At 39.7% G+C, this 18,103-nt stretch overlaps 1 long non-coding RNA gene across 1 annotated transcript in view; it reads right to left on the reverse strand.

Annotated features, from left to right (window-relative positions):
* The window catches only part of LOC122468287, a 32,558-nt gene extending 16,449 nt beyond the window's left edge, over positions 1-16,109 (reverse strand). The window contains exon 1 of the long non-coding RNA XR_006293200.1: positions 13,921-16,109. This is a non-coding gene — a long non-coding RNA (uncharacterized LOC122468287). The remainder of the gene's footprint in view (positions 1-13,920) is intronic.
* Positions 16,110-18,103: the final 1,994 nt, after the last annotated feature.

Below are 18,103 nucleotides of genomic sequence, written 5' to 3' on the forward strand. Positions count from 1 at the left end.
TGAAAGAATGAAAGAAAGAAAGAAAGAAAGAAAGAAAGAAAGAAAGAAAGAAAGAAAGAAAGAAAGAGGGAATGGAGGAAAGAAAAAAGGAAGAAAGAAAAGAAAGAAAACAGAGAGAGAGAGACTTCCTATCACAACCACAAAGAACTGAACTCTGCCAACAAGTGAGCTTGAAAGGTGACCTTCAGCCTCAGATCAGTTTGCAGATCTGGCCAAGAACCTAGCTAAAGTTGGGTGAGACCCTGAGCAGTGGACCTAGTGATCTCCATCTATAACTCTGACCTATAGAACCTGTGAGACAATAAATATATGTTGTTTGAAACCAGTAAGTTTTTGGTAATTTGATACACAAGAAGATAAAAGGAACAAATATTTTCATGTTACAAAATATACTGCTATCAAATATTCTAGAAAAGTAAGTATAATAAAATTTGAGTCTATCTATTATTTTAAGGTAATTACTGAGAGCCGTAATTTCAAGGTAGAACCAGACTTTGAGATGGAGTTTTTCATGCCAAAAGTTTGTTGGGAATTGCTCTTGAAAACTACACTGATGAGAAAGTAAGAAAGCAAATCAGAGAGAGAGAAATTGAACTGTGATACAATTCGCAAGAAAGGCCTCAGCTAATACCATGGAAAGTTCTGGAGCTGGGAGGTCCTTCAAAGTAGCCTAAATTAAGATAAGGAGACTGGGACTTCATACCTACACATCCACCAGTCATTAGATTTGATATGATCCTGGGGAGGGTGATGTTTAAGACCTGAAGCTTTTAATTTGATGAAATTCAACTTATCAACATATTCTTTTTGGATCACATTCTTTCCTTTGGATGAAGCTGGTTACTGAAAAGCGATTCATATGTGGACATTTACCAGTCTACACTCCCAGAAAGAATGCTTTGTATACAGGGAGAGTTCTCATCTGCAATGCAGAATGAGACCTGGGCTCTGTGGTCTCTGAAGTGGGAGAACTGAAGAGAGATGTTCACTCTACTGGAGCTGGAATTGTGAAGTCAAGGGGATTGAACGCTCTGAGTGAGCAGCTTCAATACAGTATCGCTGAATGTCCCCATAACTCTTACCCTGACAGCTGTTCAAAACAAGCAAGAAGTAAATGATGAAAACCCTTCTTCTTAGAATATTTCTCCACTGACAAATCTTAGCATTGTGTTCCATGCAAAGGAACAATGATTAAAATCTCTATCTCCAGTATTTCTGTATCTTCTCAGGTTAAGTGTCTGCTCAAATCTTTTGTCAATTTTTAATTTGGATATTTGTTTTCTTATAATTGAGTTTTGAAAGTTCTTTATATATGAGTCCTTTATCTGATATATGTTTTACAAATATTTTCTTCCAGTTTATGACTTGACTTTTAATCTTTAACAATGTCTTTTGAAGACCTGAAGGTTTTAATTTTGATGAAGTGCAACTTATCAACATATTCTTTTTGGATCACGTTCATTGCTATCAAAAGAAAGTAATCTTTGCTTAACCCACAGTTATAGAATTTTTCATATATATTTTATGCTAGAAACTTAATAGTTTTAGATTTTATAATTTTATCTTTGATCTATTTTGAACTTTTTCATATATTGTAAGGTACCCATTGAAGTCTATTATTTGAATATAGGTATCCAATTGTTCCAACATCATTTTTTGAAAAGGAAACTTTTTTCCTCCAATAATTGTATTTGTATTTTTATGAAATATCAGTTGTCCCTATATGTGTAGGTCTATTTCTAGATTCATGTTCCATTTCTTTATTTATGTCAATATCACACTCTTTTTAATACTGGAACTTTATAATAAATCATAAAATCTTGTATGGTTGTGCTCCAATATTATTTATCTTTTTCAAATTTGTTTTGGCTACTTAAGCCCTTTACATTTACACACGATTTTTATTAAGATACAATTAACATGTACTATTATATTAGTTTCAAGTGTACAACATAATTATTTGGTATTTGCATATGCTGTGAAATGATCACCACAAGAAGCCTAATTAATATCTGTCTTCATACATAGTTACACAAACGTTTTCTCTTTTAATAAGAACTTTTAAGACCCAAACTCTTAGCAGCTTTAAAGTATGAAATACTATTATTAACCATAGTCACCATGTTGTATATTGAATTCCAGACATTTATTTTATAGCTGGAAGTTTATACCTTTTGACTTCCTTCATTCATTTCACCCACCTCCCAACCCATATCTCTGGCAACTGCCAATAAGTTCTCTGTATTTATGACTTCTCTGTATTATGGTATTTGTTTTCCTCTGTCTCACTTATTTCACTTAGCATAATGTGCTCAAGTTCCACTCGAGTCACAAATGGCAAGATTTCCTTCTTTAATATGGCTGAATAATATTCAATTATATATCATTTCTTTCTTATCTGTTGATGGACACTTAAATTGTTTCCATATCTTGCCTTGGCTATTGTAAATAATGCTGCAACAATCATGGGAGTGCAAACACTGTTTTGAGTATTTTTATATTCTCTGGATAAATACCTAAAGGTAGAATTGCTGCATCATACAGTCTTTTTATTTTTAATTTTTTGAGGAACCTCTTTACTATTTTCCATAGTGGCATTCCTACCAACAGTGCACAAATTTTCCCTTTTCTCCACGTCCTAGCCAAACTTATTTCTTGTGTTTTTGATAATAGTCATTCTAATGGAATGATAATAGCCATTGTTTTTTTTTTTAATTTTTTTAAATGTTTATTTTTTTTGAGAGAGAGACAGAGTGTGAGTGGGGGAGGGACAGAGAATGAGAGGGAGACAGAGAATCCGAAGTAGGCTCCAGGCTCTGAGCTGTCAGCACAGAGTCCGACATGGGGCTCGAACCCACAAGCTGTGAGATCATGACCTGAGCCGAAGTCAGACACTTAACTGACTGAGCCACCCAGGTGCCCCTGCCATTCTTTTTGAAAATAGTCAGGTATGAGGTGATCCTGGGAGAACAGAGAGAGAGGGATTTATGCTGGAATGGTGGAATTGTTTAACAACAATAAAAGACATCTCACAAGAATGGTTAAGTCAGATGGCTTTTATTTTATCCTTCATTATGATGTTGGCTCACCAGAGAAGCGAAGACATAAGTAAAAGCACACACACACACACACACACACACACACACACGCCTTTGCCATTAACAGGCATAATTACAAAATCTTTTCCCTTCCCTTAAACATGAGGTATGGTGAATATCCTAAAATAACATTTTTCTATCTGATTCCTAGAACAGTAGTGTCTCATTTCTCAGGGTATGTTGGCAGGTTACCTTTGAGCATAAATAAGGCCATTGTTACCATATTTTTTATCTTTTTTAACTTTTTTTTTATTACTTATTTTGGGAGACAGAGAGAGACAGAGCATGGGTGGGGGAGGGACAGACAGAGAGGGAAACACAGAATCTGAAGTAGGCTCCAGGCTCTGAGCTGTCAGCACAGAGCCCGACGCGGGGCTCGAACTCATGAGCTGTGAGATCACGACCTGAGCCAAAGTTGTACGCTCAACTGACTGAGCCACCCAGGTGCCCCAAATACATAAACTTTAAAATAATACATACAATAAAAAGTTATCATTTATTTACTGTAGGATTTGTCATATTTTTAATATACTAATTTGAACTGACAATATCTAGAAAGGTAAAAATAATAACTTGTCAATTTTATGGGCAATGGAAGCATTTTGAAAGAGAACTATTAACATTATGATAGACACAGTATGATGCTGAACACAGTTTGAAAATCCTTTTGTTGGAGGCTAAACAGCTTTATAGACCTTACGAATAGTTGTGGCTCTGACACTGTCACATAATTTTAATCAATAATATTTCTTATATTGCTGATGATTGGAAGCAAGTTTATTCTGGGTCAAGTTATTTTGGTTGATTAGAAGATTAAAGCACTAATGGCATGTAGGTGTGTGAAATCAACTGCTAAAGAAAATAGCAAAAAACTCAAATGTTTTTTTTGTTGTTGTTAAACATGATTCAAAATGAAATTGTATGCTGTTGTCTATAATAATATTAACTAAGCAATTAATTCTATATGTATAAACAGATATTACTTATCATGCCTTTCAATATTACTTCAGTTTTACTTTTTCTCCTCAAGTTGCTTTTTTTAAATGACTGATAACAGTACATTCATATACAAATATATGAATATGTAAATATATATTTTATATCATATATAAATGTATAATATAAATATACCATTTATATATAAGATGTACTTTTACCCATAGGGAGATTTTTCTATATATGAACAAAAAATTTTCAGGTCTTTCATAACAAAGCATACCCACACATGTAAAATTAATGATAATTAGATTTGACATGTATGATATTGCATACGATAAATACTAATAAACTCGTCCAGGTACTACTACATATTTTTTTAAAAGATTAAGGAAATAAGTTATAGACATCACATTGATAGTGTTAGTAACGTCCATATACTACAGAATAATTCAAAGCACATAGAATGTTTACTTCTTTAGGCATATAGTGTGATTCTCAGACTACCAGGGCAAATGGAATTTTATGTGTACATATTTAAGTAATATATTTAGCCAATCCCTGCTGCTCTGACCTAAAAAGAAACAAGCACTTTTTCATCTCATCTCCAAACATATCATCCTTCTTATACCTGCTGTACAGTATTCTCTATTTTTTATTTTTAGTTTCTTTTTATAAAATCAAGGCTTCAATTTTCACTCTGGAGTCTACATTTCTTTCAAGATCTCATTATTGCAATTATTGCTTTTCTCTCATATGTGCTCAATTTCTATCTCTCTATTAAATCATTCCTATAGCATACTAATGAGATCTAAAATTCAATCTCAAAATATATCTTCATCTATCCAACTATGTATCTCTTTATACATACATTCCAAACTTCAATCCATACCCCTTTTAAGCTATAAACTCACAGAAAAATTTTTTAAAAAGCATATCTTATAGTAAATCACTCTGCATCCTCACATCACTACCTCCCTAAATAACTTCCAGTACCTTCAGTCCCAATACAACACTGAAACCGTTCTTGATCATCACCAAAGACCTCCATATTACAGTTCTGCCAAAGTAGGCCTACACATAATTTGTATCATACTTTGCTAGCTCATACCACGTTTTTAAAAAGTGAAGTTTTATTGGCAACATTTAAAGATTAAGACATCACAGGGTGCCTGGGTGGCTCAGTTGGTTAAGCGTCCGACTTGGACTCAGGTCATGATCTCACAGTTCATGGGTTCGAGCCCCGCGTTGGGCTCTCTGCTGACAGCTCAGAGCCTGGAGCCTGCTTCGGATTCTATGTCTCCCTCTCTCTCTGCCCCTTCCCTGTTCATGCTCTGTCTCTGTCTCAAGAATAAATAAATATTAAAAAAAATTAAAGATTAAGACATCACAATTATTATCTCTAGAAGATATGTCAATGTCAGGGTATGCCTAGAAACAGTGTCCTAGAAGTGAAAAGCCCCTGTAACCTGAACAAAGGACATTCTAGCTCACTTGAGTCCTTTGACTCCCTAAGACTGTAAATATTGTCCTTTGCTATTTCTATTTCTTTTATTATTTTTTGGAGGGGGTAGGGGGCATAAAAATAACTACATTTATCATCTCATAGTTTCTCTATTTCAGTGTGCTCTTTTCCTGATTGATTGATTGATTTATGTTTTACTTAATTATTTATCTTGAAAGAGAGAAGGAAGAGTGCAAGCAAGGGAGGGGTAGAGACATCAGGAGAGAGAGAATCCCAAGCAGGCTCCATGCTGGCAGCACAGAACCCAATACGGAGCTCAATTTCAGGAAATGTGAGATCATGACCTAAGCCAAAATCAATAATGAGATGTTTAACCACTTGAGCCACAATGGAGCCCCCTTTATTTATTTAAAAACATTTAGGAAGTATTGACATACAAAAAAAGCTTTACATATTTAATGTAGACATTATGATGAATTTAAAGATATGAATACACCTATGAAACTGTCACCATATACAATGCCTTAAACTTAACCATAACCTCTAGAAGTTTCCTTCCCTCCTCTTTTTTAAGAACATTTAATATATGATCATCTTAAATTTTTAAGGATACAGTATAGTATTGTTAATTATATACACTATGTTGTACAGTAGATCTCTTAGACTTATTTATCTTTCATAAATAAAACTACATACCCTTTGATCAATGTCTCTGATTCTCCTTCCCCAAACCTTGGTCATCTCTACTCTCCTCTTTGCTTCAATGAGTTTGACTATTTTAGATTCCTGATAGAAGTGGGATCATGTAGTATCCGTCTATGTTTGGTTTATTACACTTAGCATAATGCCTTCCAAGTCCATCTACATTGTAGCAAATGACAGGATTTCCTTCTTTTGCAAAGATGACTAATATTCTAGCATATGTCTACACACATTATCTACATGTTTTCGTTACCCATTCATCCATCAATTAACAGTTCGGTTGTTTCCACATCTTGACTACTGTGAATAATTCTTCAATGAACATGAAAGTACAAATATCTCTATCAGATCCCAATTCCAATTCTTTTGTATAAGTATTCAGAACTGGGACTTCTGGATCACATGGTAGTTCTATTTTTAATTTTGAGGAATGTCTATATTATCTTTCATAATGACTACACCATTTTGCAGTCATATCAACAGTGTATGAAGGTTCCCTTTTCTCCACATTCTCCTCAAAGCTTATTATATATGACTCATCTTCTTAATAATAGCCATATTAACAGGTGTGAGGTGATATCTTCCAATGGTTTTGACTTGCATTTCCCTCATCGTTAGTGATGTGGAGCATCTTTCCATATACTTGTTGGAATTTTGTATGTCTTCTTTGGAGAAATGTCTATAAAAGTCCTTTGCTCATTTTTAATTTGAGTTTTTGGGTTTTTTTGATAGTGAGTTATAAAAGTTCCCTATATATTTTGGATATTAACCCCATATCAGATATATGATTTGCGAATAGTTTTCTCATTCCATAGTTTGCCTTACATTTGTTGATTATTTCCTTTGCTGTGCAGCAGCCTTTCAGCTTGATCTAGTCTCATTTGTCTGTGTTTTTCTTACCTGTGCTTTTGGTGTCACATTCAAGAATTCACTGGCAAGGCCAATATCAAGAATTATTTTTCTAGTATGTTTTCTTTTAGTTCTATGGTTTCAATTCTTTGTCTGAAGTGATGCTGCCTCAAAAATAAGTTTGGAAGTGCTCCCTCTGTATATTTTTGGAAGCTTTTAAAAAAAGAATTGTTATTATTATGTTTAAATGTTTGGTAGAATTCACCTTGATTTTTATTTGTTGGGAGGTTTTCCATTAATGATTCTATCTCCTTGATTATAACTGCAATGTTCAAGCTTTCTTCTTGGTTCAGTCTTGGTGAATTGTGTTTCTAGGAACTTATCCAATTCATATAGGTTGTCCAATTTGTTGATATATAATAACCCTTTATGATGTTTTCAAAATTTCTGTGGCATGAGTTGTAATGTCTCCCTTTTCATTTCTGGTTTTATTTATTTGAGACTTCGCTCCTTTTTTTTTTTTTAGTAAGTTTAAGTATTTTTTAAAAATTTTATCTTTAACAAATCACATCAATTTTGCTTTCCTATTTTTATTTTTAATTTATTTCTGCTCTAAATCTTAAAATTTCATTTCTTCTGCTAACTTTGAGCTTCATTTTTTTTTCCTGTTTGTTGAGGTTGTTGATTTGAGAGCTTTCTCTCTTTTGTGAGGTCATTATCTATTGCTATAAACTCCCCCCTTACTACTTTTGCTGCATCCTATACGTTTTGGTATGCTGTGTTTTTGTTTTAATTTTTCTCAAGGTACTTCCTTTTATTTTTAATATTTTTTAACATTTATTTATTTTTGAGAGACATAGAGAGACAGAGCATGAGTGGGGGGGGGTGGGGAGAGGGGGGAGACACAGAATCCAAGCAGGCTCTAGACTGAGATGTCAGCACAGAGTCCAACGTGGGGCTTGAATCCACGAACTGAGAGATCATGCCCTGAGCCGAAGTTGGACACTTAACTGACTGAGTCACCCTGGTGCCCCTCTCAAGGTACTTTCTAATTTCTTCTTTGATTTTTTCTTGAACCAAAAAGTTGTTAAAAATATGTTGTTTAATTTAAATGTGTTTGTGAATACCTGTCTTCCTCACAATTATTTATATCTTGTTTCATTCCATTATGTGTAGTTCACTGAGCCTCTTTAATTGTTTTGAATTCTTCTTTGGGCCTTCATAGATCCCCATCTCTTTAAGATCAGTGGCTAGAGGGGCGCCTGTGTCGCGCAGTCGGTTAAGCATCCGACTTCAGCCAGGTCACGATCTCGCGGTCCGTGAGTTCGAGCCCCGCGTCAGGCTCTGGGCTGATGGCTCAGAGCCTGGAGCCTGTTTCCGATTCTGTGTCTCCCTCTCTCTCTGCCCCTCCCCCGTTCATGCTCTTTCTCTCTCTGTCCCAAAAAAATAAATAAACATTGAAAAAAAAATTAAAAAAAAAAAAAGATCAGTGGCTAGAGATTTATTAGCTTCCTTTAGAGGTGTCATGTTTTCCTGTTTCTTCCTAATCCTTGCATTCTTGCCTTATTTCTGCACATTTGAAGATCTCTTCCAGTCTGACAGGCTGGCTTTGGCAAAGGAAAGATTTCACCAGTCAGCTGTTGGATGAGGTTACTGAGAGGACATAAGTACCCATTGACCTATGACCTAGACCCAGCAATCAGAGGCTCCTCGCCCCTTCCCCATCCTTGGAATGTGCATTCCCCTTGCCTTCCCATAATGACACAGCCTTGAGATGACAATGTGCTATAGTGACCATCTGGATGGTATATGTGACAGATCCCACTGAAGGCCTTTATATAAACTTTTAAGATTCTGTTGAAAAGCAGTGGACATCTATTCATCTTGTGACTGCCCAAGACACACCTCATAAGTAATTTCCCTTGCTTGTTAAAATTGCCACCTATCAATCTGGAATGGCCTGCCTCTTTCCTCATTCTCTCTAGTCTTCATGTGCAAGGTCAGCCTCAGATTTCACCTGGGAAGCTGCTGAGGGAGCTCACTAACACTTGGCTAGCTAGTAGAAGACCAGATAAATAGGTCTTAGGAAAAACAAAACAAAACAAACATTTATGGGGGGAATCCTGAGTTGGCCATTGACCTTTATGTGTGGAGGGGTGATCCATATGTTAGATACTTGTGTATCATGTTAGTATGGGGATGCTTCCAAGTCAGTGGCTGGTTTGATGCATATTGGACTGAAGCAAAGAGGGGAAAAAATAGCTGACACAGTGTTCTGGCCCCTGCTGTGGTCAGTTTGGCCACTGATGTCCAATTCGAGGCTGAAGTTCAAATCAGAAATTTGAAAGAAGAGCTGAGTTAGAGTAGAACATGTGGCTCTCCACTACTCTGCTAGCTTTGGGTCTAATAGATAAGGTGGGAGAATAGAATTATAATATAAATTGGAGACCTTAGCATGCTGTTTTGCAAAGGTAGGAGGGTGCAAGTTGCCTTGGATTAAGTTCCAAGCACTTTGACAAAGCCTGATTAGAACCCTAAGAGGTGGAATCCCTGGGGGATTTAGGAGAGCAAAGAGAAGGATCTTGTGATAATTGACAGTGAAATAGATGAAATTTCATGGGACCATGCCATCCAACTCCTAATACAAAGGAAAGCAGGGGTGCCTGGGTGGCTCGGTTGGAGGTCTGACATCAGTTCAGGTCATGATCTCACAGTTCGTGGATTCAAGCCCCGCACCAGGCTCTGTGCTGACAGCTCTGAGCCTGGAGCCTGCTTGGGACTCTGTGTCTCCCTCTCTCTCTCTCTCTCTGCCCCTCCCCTGCTTATGCTCTATCTCTGTCTCAAAAATAAACTTTAAAAAAAAAAAAAAAAGGAAAGCAAAACCACAACAACAATGCCACCCAGTGGGGCAGGCCCTAAATCAGGAAATGTTCATGATGAGCTTACTCCTGCTGAGCTAACTGATAATAGCTGCCAAATTCCAGTAAAAGGCCAGGGAAAGTATCCAGACACGGTTAGAGGGTTAGTGCAGCTATGGGATGTGGAATAGCAATGGTACTTCTTTGACCAGGCAGGAACATCACCACACTTTCTGTCCTCTGGCAGCACCCACACTGCATTTGGGGGGGGTTCAAGATACTCATTTCCTTATAGTTTGCATTATTCTAGCCTTCAGGGAGGTTGAGTCCAATGAAGGGGTTCTCCCTGGGCATGTAGGACCCTGGAAATCTATAGAGAATGTACAAAAATTCTTAGGGAGTTGGGAATGGGACAGACCATCTATGCCCTTATGTTTCAAGGTCCTGATTAGGTCACATTCACTGTAGAAATGAAAGTGAGACACTACAGTCCACACCCATCACATAGTATGGAATAGATATCCTGAGCCAGTCCCGGGCAAGCATACATAATGTTGGGAAATCCATGATTCATCTGGGGTAATTTCACAAATCCTAGGAATGGGTACAGGCTATTGGAAAGACCCAACACAGAGAGGGAACTTGAAAAGCTAAAAGGCTATTCCAATCATGTGTAAAGTGTCCAATAAAAGTCACGTAGAAGCATATGTGGCTTGACCTCACTGTTGCCATGACTCCACCTACAAAGATAGACCAGTATCCCAACACTATGCTGGGTGGCCTGTGTAAAGCCTTAAAACCTTAACAACAGTTGAGACCTTTCTCACCTGCCCCTACCCTCTCTGATGCCCCTCCTGTTTCAGCAAAGACCTCAGGAATACAGTCCAACTCAGGGTAGGTGCCTCCCATGCCCTGACTATATAATTTAAGCCAAACCTGCCTGCAGGAGAGGGCCACTGGAGGTGACCAGACATCAGGTTGAGCTCAATATTCACTGGTTCCCCAGAAATAAACAAAAGATGATGACTCTAGTTGATACTAGCCCTCAAAAGTTTTCTGGCCCCCTCAGTGCCACCAATGGTTATTCAGGACAAATAGTTATGGTCAAGAAGGTCTTTTTGACTTTGCTAACTGGGCATTCTTTTCCATGAGAATATGAGATTTTTATCTCTCCAATACCAAGAAACATACTTAACACTGATATCCTATGAAGTCACGCTCTACAAACTTCGATTGGTAAATTCCACAAGTGCTGGGGGAAACACTAATGAGAAGCTGCCAAACCTGGCCCCCCAAGGAAGAGTGGTAACTGTCACACAATATAAATTGCCCCAGGGCACAATGAAATAGGAGAAATATCCAGGAGCTGCAGTAGCTGGGTGTTGTACACTCTGCCCATATTGTTTCCAACAGCCCAGTTTGGCTGGTAAAAAAAGTCACACGGCTCATGATAGATGATATCTATCAAGAACTGAACAGCGTGTTATCTCCCTTCTATGAAGCTGTGCCTGACATTGCCACCATCTTAGATACCTTGACCACAGTCCTAGAAATGTACCATACTCTGCTAGATTTAGTCAATACTTTGTTTTAATATATCCCTGGCTGCTAAGTCACAAGATCAATTTACCTTGATGTGGGAGGAGCATCATGGATCTTTCAAGTGCTTCCTCTGGGTTACCTGCATAAACCCACAGTACGTAATGGGATAGTAACCCATGACCTGCCCCTGTTCTCCTTCCACACATCAGTAAAATGGGCTCATTACATTGATGATATAATGATAACATGTGAAGACTTGCTTCTGCTGCAGGACACTCTACAGACTTTGCTGGGACATCTGCAAGGGAGATGACAGGCAGTGAACCCCCAGAAAATTCAAGGTTTAGGTACCGCCATAAACTTTTTGGGAGTTGTTTGGTCAGGTAAGAAATGTGTTGTTCCAGACGCCATAATTGATTAGGTGTAAGCCTACCCAGAAACTGTAATTGATTAGGCGCAAGCCTAAGAGTATGAAAGAGGTGCAAGTATTTGTAGGGTTTGAGGGTTTTAGAGGACTTTTATTGCCTACCTAGCATTGTGCCTTTATCACTTATATTGCTGAATAAATAAAGGGCAAGTGTGGGGCTGGGGATCAGAGCAGCAAGTCACCTTTGAGCAGTCAAAAATACTGGTGAAGTACATTAAAGCTCTGGCCGTCTCCGAAGCAGGGCTACCATTTCAGTTAGATGTGTCTGTGACTCTGGAAGTAATGGTGCTGGACACAGTGGCAGAGACAAAGTGAGCCATGACTCACCCTCACTTTGACTAAGTGGCATGCCTATTTGCAACAGAGGAGTATCCTGTCTTCCAAAACACTGGCTTAGAAATGTAGATGCTACTAGGCCCTGCAGAGTGGGTAGATACTCCAAATGCCCCCACCCCTATTCTGTGGTGGCCATTGTGTCCTGCAGAGAGGGGCTGGGGGAAATTCCCATCGATTCCTGGAATACAGATGAATCTGGTCAGGACAATCTGCCCACAAGGACTGTAGTCACTATTCACCTCAACACTGACACCATCTGAATGGAAACAATTATGAACCACAGAAGCTAGTGACCTGAACTAAGAAAAGTTTGGCTGGAGGTGCTTGGGTGTCTCAGTCAGTTAAGTGTCCAATTCTTTTTTTTTAATTTTTTTTCAACGTTTATTTATTTTTGGGACAGAGAGAGACAGAGCATGAATGGGGGAGGGGCAGAGAGAGAGGGAGACACAGAATCGGAAACAGGCTCCAGGCTCTGAGCCATCAGCCCAGAGCCTGACGCGGGGCTCGAACTCACGGACCGCGAGATCGCGACCTGGCTGAAGTCGGACGCTTAACCAACTGCGCCACCCAGGTGCCCCAAGTGTCCAATTCTTAATCTCAGCTCAGGTCTTGATCTCAGAGTTGGCAGTTGAAGCCCTGCATTGGGCTCTGCACTGGGCTTAGCTTCCACTTGGGTGGTTGAACCATTGCACTCTGGGTTTACCCTGGGCACAAAGGGGAATCTGCCTCATGGTAACCATTGCCAACCTCCCTCTCCTCAATGGCAGATGAGCACATCCTGTGTTCCACTGGTACAGTCATCCAGGACACCACCTTTATCCCCTCCATTGGCATGGAGGATGTTATAGCGTACATAGAAGCCCTTACTACATTCGCCAAGCAAGGCTTGAATGACAGCTGATAAAGCCAGTCTCTCCTGAACACTGGAAATGTGTCTAAGGAGACAAGCTGTCCTCCAAAATAGGAGGGCCTTGGATATTATCTCTACCTTGCAAGGAAGCAACTGTGTTGTCATTTAAAGAGAATGTTGTGTGTTCACACCCATGAGTCAGCTAATGTATTATCTTTATTAAATCACATTAGTCAATAATTGAATGCCCTGAATGATCCAACTCTCAGCCTAGGGGACTTAATAAATTAGTGGTTTAGATCTTGGAGCTCCTGGGGAAAAAAATGTTACTTATTTTGGGCATCATTATTTTAACCTGTGTTTTCTCTTGCATATGCCTGTACTGTCGCTGTAGCATCTGCTTCCAATACAGCCAGAAAGCTGCCAAACAAGCAACTTCTATGCCAGTGAAAGCCCTTGCTGACCTCTCAGGGCACAGTGTGGAAGGGGAATGAGGTGTGTGTAAGATTATAAGAGCTCCTCAAGAGGGGTGGATTGTTGGAGGACATTATCAAGAGGACATGAGCAACATTTGACCCACAGGCTGGACCCAGGAAATTGGAAGCTCTACACCCCTTCTCTTGTCCTTGGAACATGCATTCCACTTGCTTTATCCATACTAGACGCTGTTTCAAAGAAATATCGTTAAGATAGTAATGTGTTGTTGAGACCATCTACACTGTATACCTGATTGAACCCAGTGAAGGCCTCTATATAAACTTAAAATTCTGATAGGCTGGGGTAGAGATCTACTTATCTTGCAAATGCCTAACAAGCCTCCCAAGTAAGTTTCCTTGCTTATTAGAATTGCCACCTACCAATCTGGAGTGGTCTGCCTCTTTCTTCAGTCTCTTCTTGTCCTCCATGTATGGGGACAATTTCAGATTTCACCTGGAAACTCCTGAGGGTGCAAGCCAATATCAGCCAGCCAACAATTCTGGGCACATCAGTTGGTGGTGTCCATAGTGAGCCAGTTCCCTCTCTTGGAATCCATTCTGGAGGGGGCTGGGGCTGCCTGGTGGGTTCGGAGTTTCAGCAGGGCCAGCTGACCCGTCTTTGCCCGGTGGGTGACCTGTTGCCAGGGTCTGCAATTGGATAAGGATCAGGGTTGGGGTCTCAGGGTCCACAATTGGGCAGGATACACTGCCACGGCCCTGCAGTTCGGCAGGGCTGTTTTGCTGAGCTCTGAGTTCTGGTGAGGACACCGCCAGTAAATCGCTGAGGTCACCTGCAGCGGCTGGCTGGGCTTGATTGTCAGGCAAAACCGCTAACTGGGCTCTGTAAAGCTACGGTTCCCCGCGGGGCTTTCTGGGTGGGCGTGGCCAGGAGCAGGGATTTACGTCGACGTTGACGTGGGTGGCACGCAGGGTTCAGGAAGCCACTTGCAGGGCTTCGCGGTGAAGGCGGCCTCTAGACAAGCTCCAGCATTGGGCGAAAGCTGTTGGTGAGGCTCTTCAGGGGGATGAGACTGCCAGTGGTGCTGCGCACAGACTGGTAGGTGGGTTTCTGATTGCCAGGTCACTGGCAGGGTCTGCCGTGAAGAAGGGCTCCAGGTGTGGGTTCCGCTGCGGGAGGCCCTGAGGATGAGGCAGAGCAAGCTTGGTGACAGGCTCCTCATCTGTGTGTGGCATTGGGAAAGCTGTGTGATAGAGCAAACCCTTGTGCTCTGTGGTTGGCCTGAAGGGCGAGGGGCCAGCATCACTGAGATTCCAGGGACTGGTCACAGAAAACCCCGACCGTTTTCCTCATTCCTCGCTGTCCCCAGATGGTCTAAACGTGCCAGACCCCACGTTGTTCACAGTTGAATCAGAAGTGGGCTTCTCTGTCAGTGTCGGAGAAGTCCATGGAGTTGGACTCCCTCTAGGTCTCTCCCTCACAGGAGGAAATGTGGGCGGGGACTTTCTCCGCGCTGTGCTAATGCACTTCCGGGAGGGGTGTGGCGGTAAAAGCGGCACTGCTTTTCTTATCCTTTTAATGCAGTGTTTCTCAGGTCTTTTGTTTGTCTTGTTTGGTAGGTGAACTGTAACGTTTCGCCTGTGTTCCAGAAGTCTCCCAAAGCCCCATAGAGAGTTGCTTAATGGGAGTTTCTGTGGGAGGGACTAGAGCAGGGCACCTCTCCTTCCACCATTTTGCCAAGTTAATTTCAGCTTCCTTTTATCCTTGTGATTGCATCTTGTTTTAATGGTAAATTGACGCGGGACAAAGTTGTATGCTTGTTATAAGAAGGCTATGAAGGCTCACACACGTGTTGTGTGTTTCTATAATGTCATGTTTATTCAGTCATAAAGCAAGGTTAACAATGCAGGTTCAGGATCCCGAAATCAACGATATTTCATCACACGTTTAATTTGGCTTCTCACACCTCCCGCAAAGCGAGGCACAAGACAAGTCACACAAATAAGATAGAAAGGGAAGCGGGTAGGAAGTTAAGGAGCTAAACTAGAAGTCAGTCTGCGGGTGCACAGTTGAAATAAGGCCTGGGTCTGGGGTCCGGTGATCTCTCTCGGCATTTACTGCTTGCAATGTTCAAGCAGTGAAGGATCTCTGTTCTTTTCAGAGATGAGTCAGAGTCTTCAGAGGCAGCTGCCTTTTTGAAGTAGACAGACTTAGAAGGGTCAGTGTCTGAGGAGTCTGACAGTTTGCTGCACAAATCCTCTCTTTTAAAGGATTTAATCAGTCTTGGGCCTTTTCGGACCTCCTGTGTTTCTGCTGGTTAACAGTTCAGACTGTGTCATCATCTGGTGTTGATCTTGGGGATATCTGGTAGTTGCAGTGCCCGTAATTCTTGCATCATTGCTTGACGCAGGTCCCTGCTTGACATGAGTGACTCCATCTTGCTCTCTGTAATGTTTCTGGTTCCTAGTCATTTTATGTTACTCACAGGGACTTGGTAAGCCTGGATTTTTCAGATACAACACTGTTGGTATTTAAGGCTACAATATTGTTTGTTGCGGGGTTTGCCATGTGCACATTGTGATGTTTAGTACCCGCATGATACCAGAGGCATATATACAAAATATATATATAAAAAAAATATATATATATACATATATATATATATATATAAAATACCAAATACAAAAATATAGTTGTAGGGGAAATTCAAATGCAGTGTTTTTAAAATAATTTTTATATGTAATTCAGTATGCTTTTGTCAGGAAAATCACACACTTGAAAAATTGAATAGTAATCTAGTGGTACCACTGTAAAGAAATATATGTAATTATATTTATATGGAGAGTCTCACCTAATTTTTTTAAGAAGTTTCAGTGTTTGCTTTTTGTAGGTAAAATGCACAAGGAATCATTACTGGAATTCTAAACTCCAATGTATTCTTCATAAATAGCCCAGTGATCTTTTCACAACCTAAATCACATTATATGATAGCACCATCAGCCCACATTTCCCCACCCTACCCCAACCACTAGCTTTATGTTCTGGGAGTTTTCCATTCAGAGTAAACTCTATGGTTCCTGCTCTGACACATAATAGTCTGAGGCAGCCTATTATGCCAGTCAAATCCCATGATGCTCCACCACCTGTGCCCTAGTAGCCAATGTCAGCCAGGACTGTTTCTTATTCGACAAATATACCAAACCCTTTCCAGGATTAAGGCCATTGAACAGGCTATGCTCCTATGGAGCTGTGGCTCTAAATCATCCTGGACGGCTCACCTTAAATATTATCTCAATTAAGCCCTCTGTGATAACTTTGAATGTCCCCCTCACACCATTCTCTGTAACAGCTTTTGGTAACTCTTCCACCCGAACTTTACATTAGGTGTTTTTTGTACATTTGTCATTTATTTGGTTTTCAAACCATTGCCTCCTTTCCCACCCCATTTCAGAAGACAGATTATATCTATTCTATCATATACATGGAATATAGAATAGCTAGGCATGTATCGACTTTTATAAATGTTTGTCAGGTGCATTTTAAAAATTCAGTGTTTGGGTGCCTGGGTGGCTCAGGTGGTTAAACATCTGACTTTGGCTCGGGTAATAATCTCACAGTATGTGTTGGGCTCTGTTGACAGCACAGAGCCTGGAGCCTGCTTCAGATTCTGTGTCTCCCTCTTTTTCTGCCCCTCCCCACTCATTCTCTCTCTCTCTCTCTCTCTCTCTCTCTCTCTCTCTCTCTCTCTCTCTCTCTCTCTCAAAACTAAATGAACATTAAAAAAATTTTTTAATGCAGTGTTGAGAGATGATGTCTAAATATCATTATCTCTGTATGTTAACTAATTAATTATGTGATTTAGTTACTGCTTAATAAATCGTTTAAAAGTTTATAAAAGAATGCTGTGTGTTCAGTTTAAGTACTTTTTTTTTTTTTTTTTTTTAATTAGGCAACAGCTAGGGCACCTGGGTGGCTCCATTGGGTAAGCGTCTGACTTGTGATTTCAATTCGGGTCATGATCTCATGATTTGTGTGATTGAGCCCTGTGTTGGGTTCTGAGCTGACAGTGCAGAGCCTGCTTGGGGTTCTTTCTCTCTCTCTCTCTCTCTCTCTCTCTCTCTCTCTCTCTCTCTCTCTCTCTCTCTCTCTTTCTCTCTCTGCTCTTCTCCAGTCACATACTCTCTCTGTCTCTCAAAATAAATACATAAACTTAAATAAAATTAGGCAATAATTACATAAGGAGAAATGTATGTCTTTTTGCTTTTTTTGCAGAGTGATGTTTAAGCCATTTAAATGAGATTTTAAGAGACTTCACAGTATTAAAACCAAGATTTTTTTCTTTCTTTTTTAACTGAGAAACTATATTAAATGAAGTATCAATATACAATAATCTATTAAAATAGGACTGTGAAATAACTATAAAAACTTGCTATGGTAACTCTGAACAATTTTGAAGAAGAAATAAAAACCCTTTAGCTTACTTTTGATTGAAATAGGTGGGAAATGCAGAAAATTGAATGAAATGTAGGTTTTCTTATCTGTACATTGGAAATGAGAATTTCTATGAATATAAAACTAAGTAAAATACAAATACATTTTTTATTT

The sequence above is a fragment of the Prionailurus bengalensis genome, chromosome B1 (assembly GCF_016509475.1).
Source record: "Prionailurus bengalensis isolate Pbe53 chromosome B1, Fcat_Pben_1.1_paternal_pri, whole genome shotgun sequence".
NCBI lineage: Eukaryota > Metazoa > Chordata > Mammalia > Carnivora > Felidae > Prionailurus > Prionailurus bengalensis.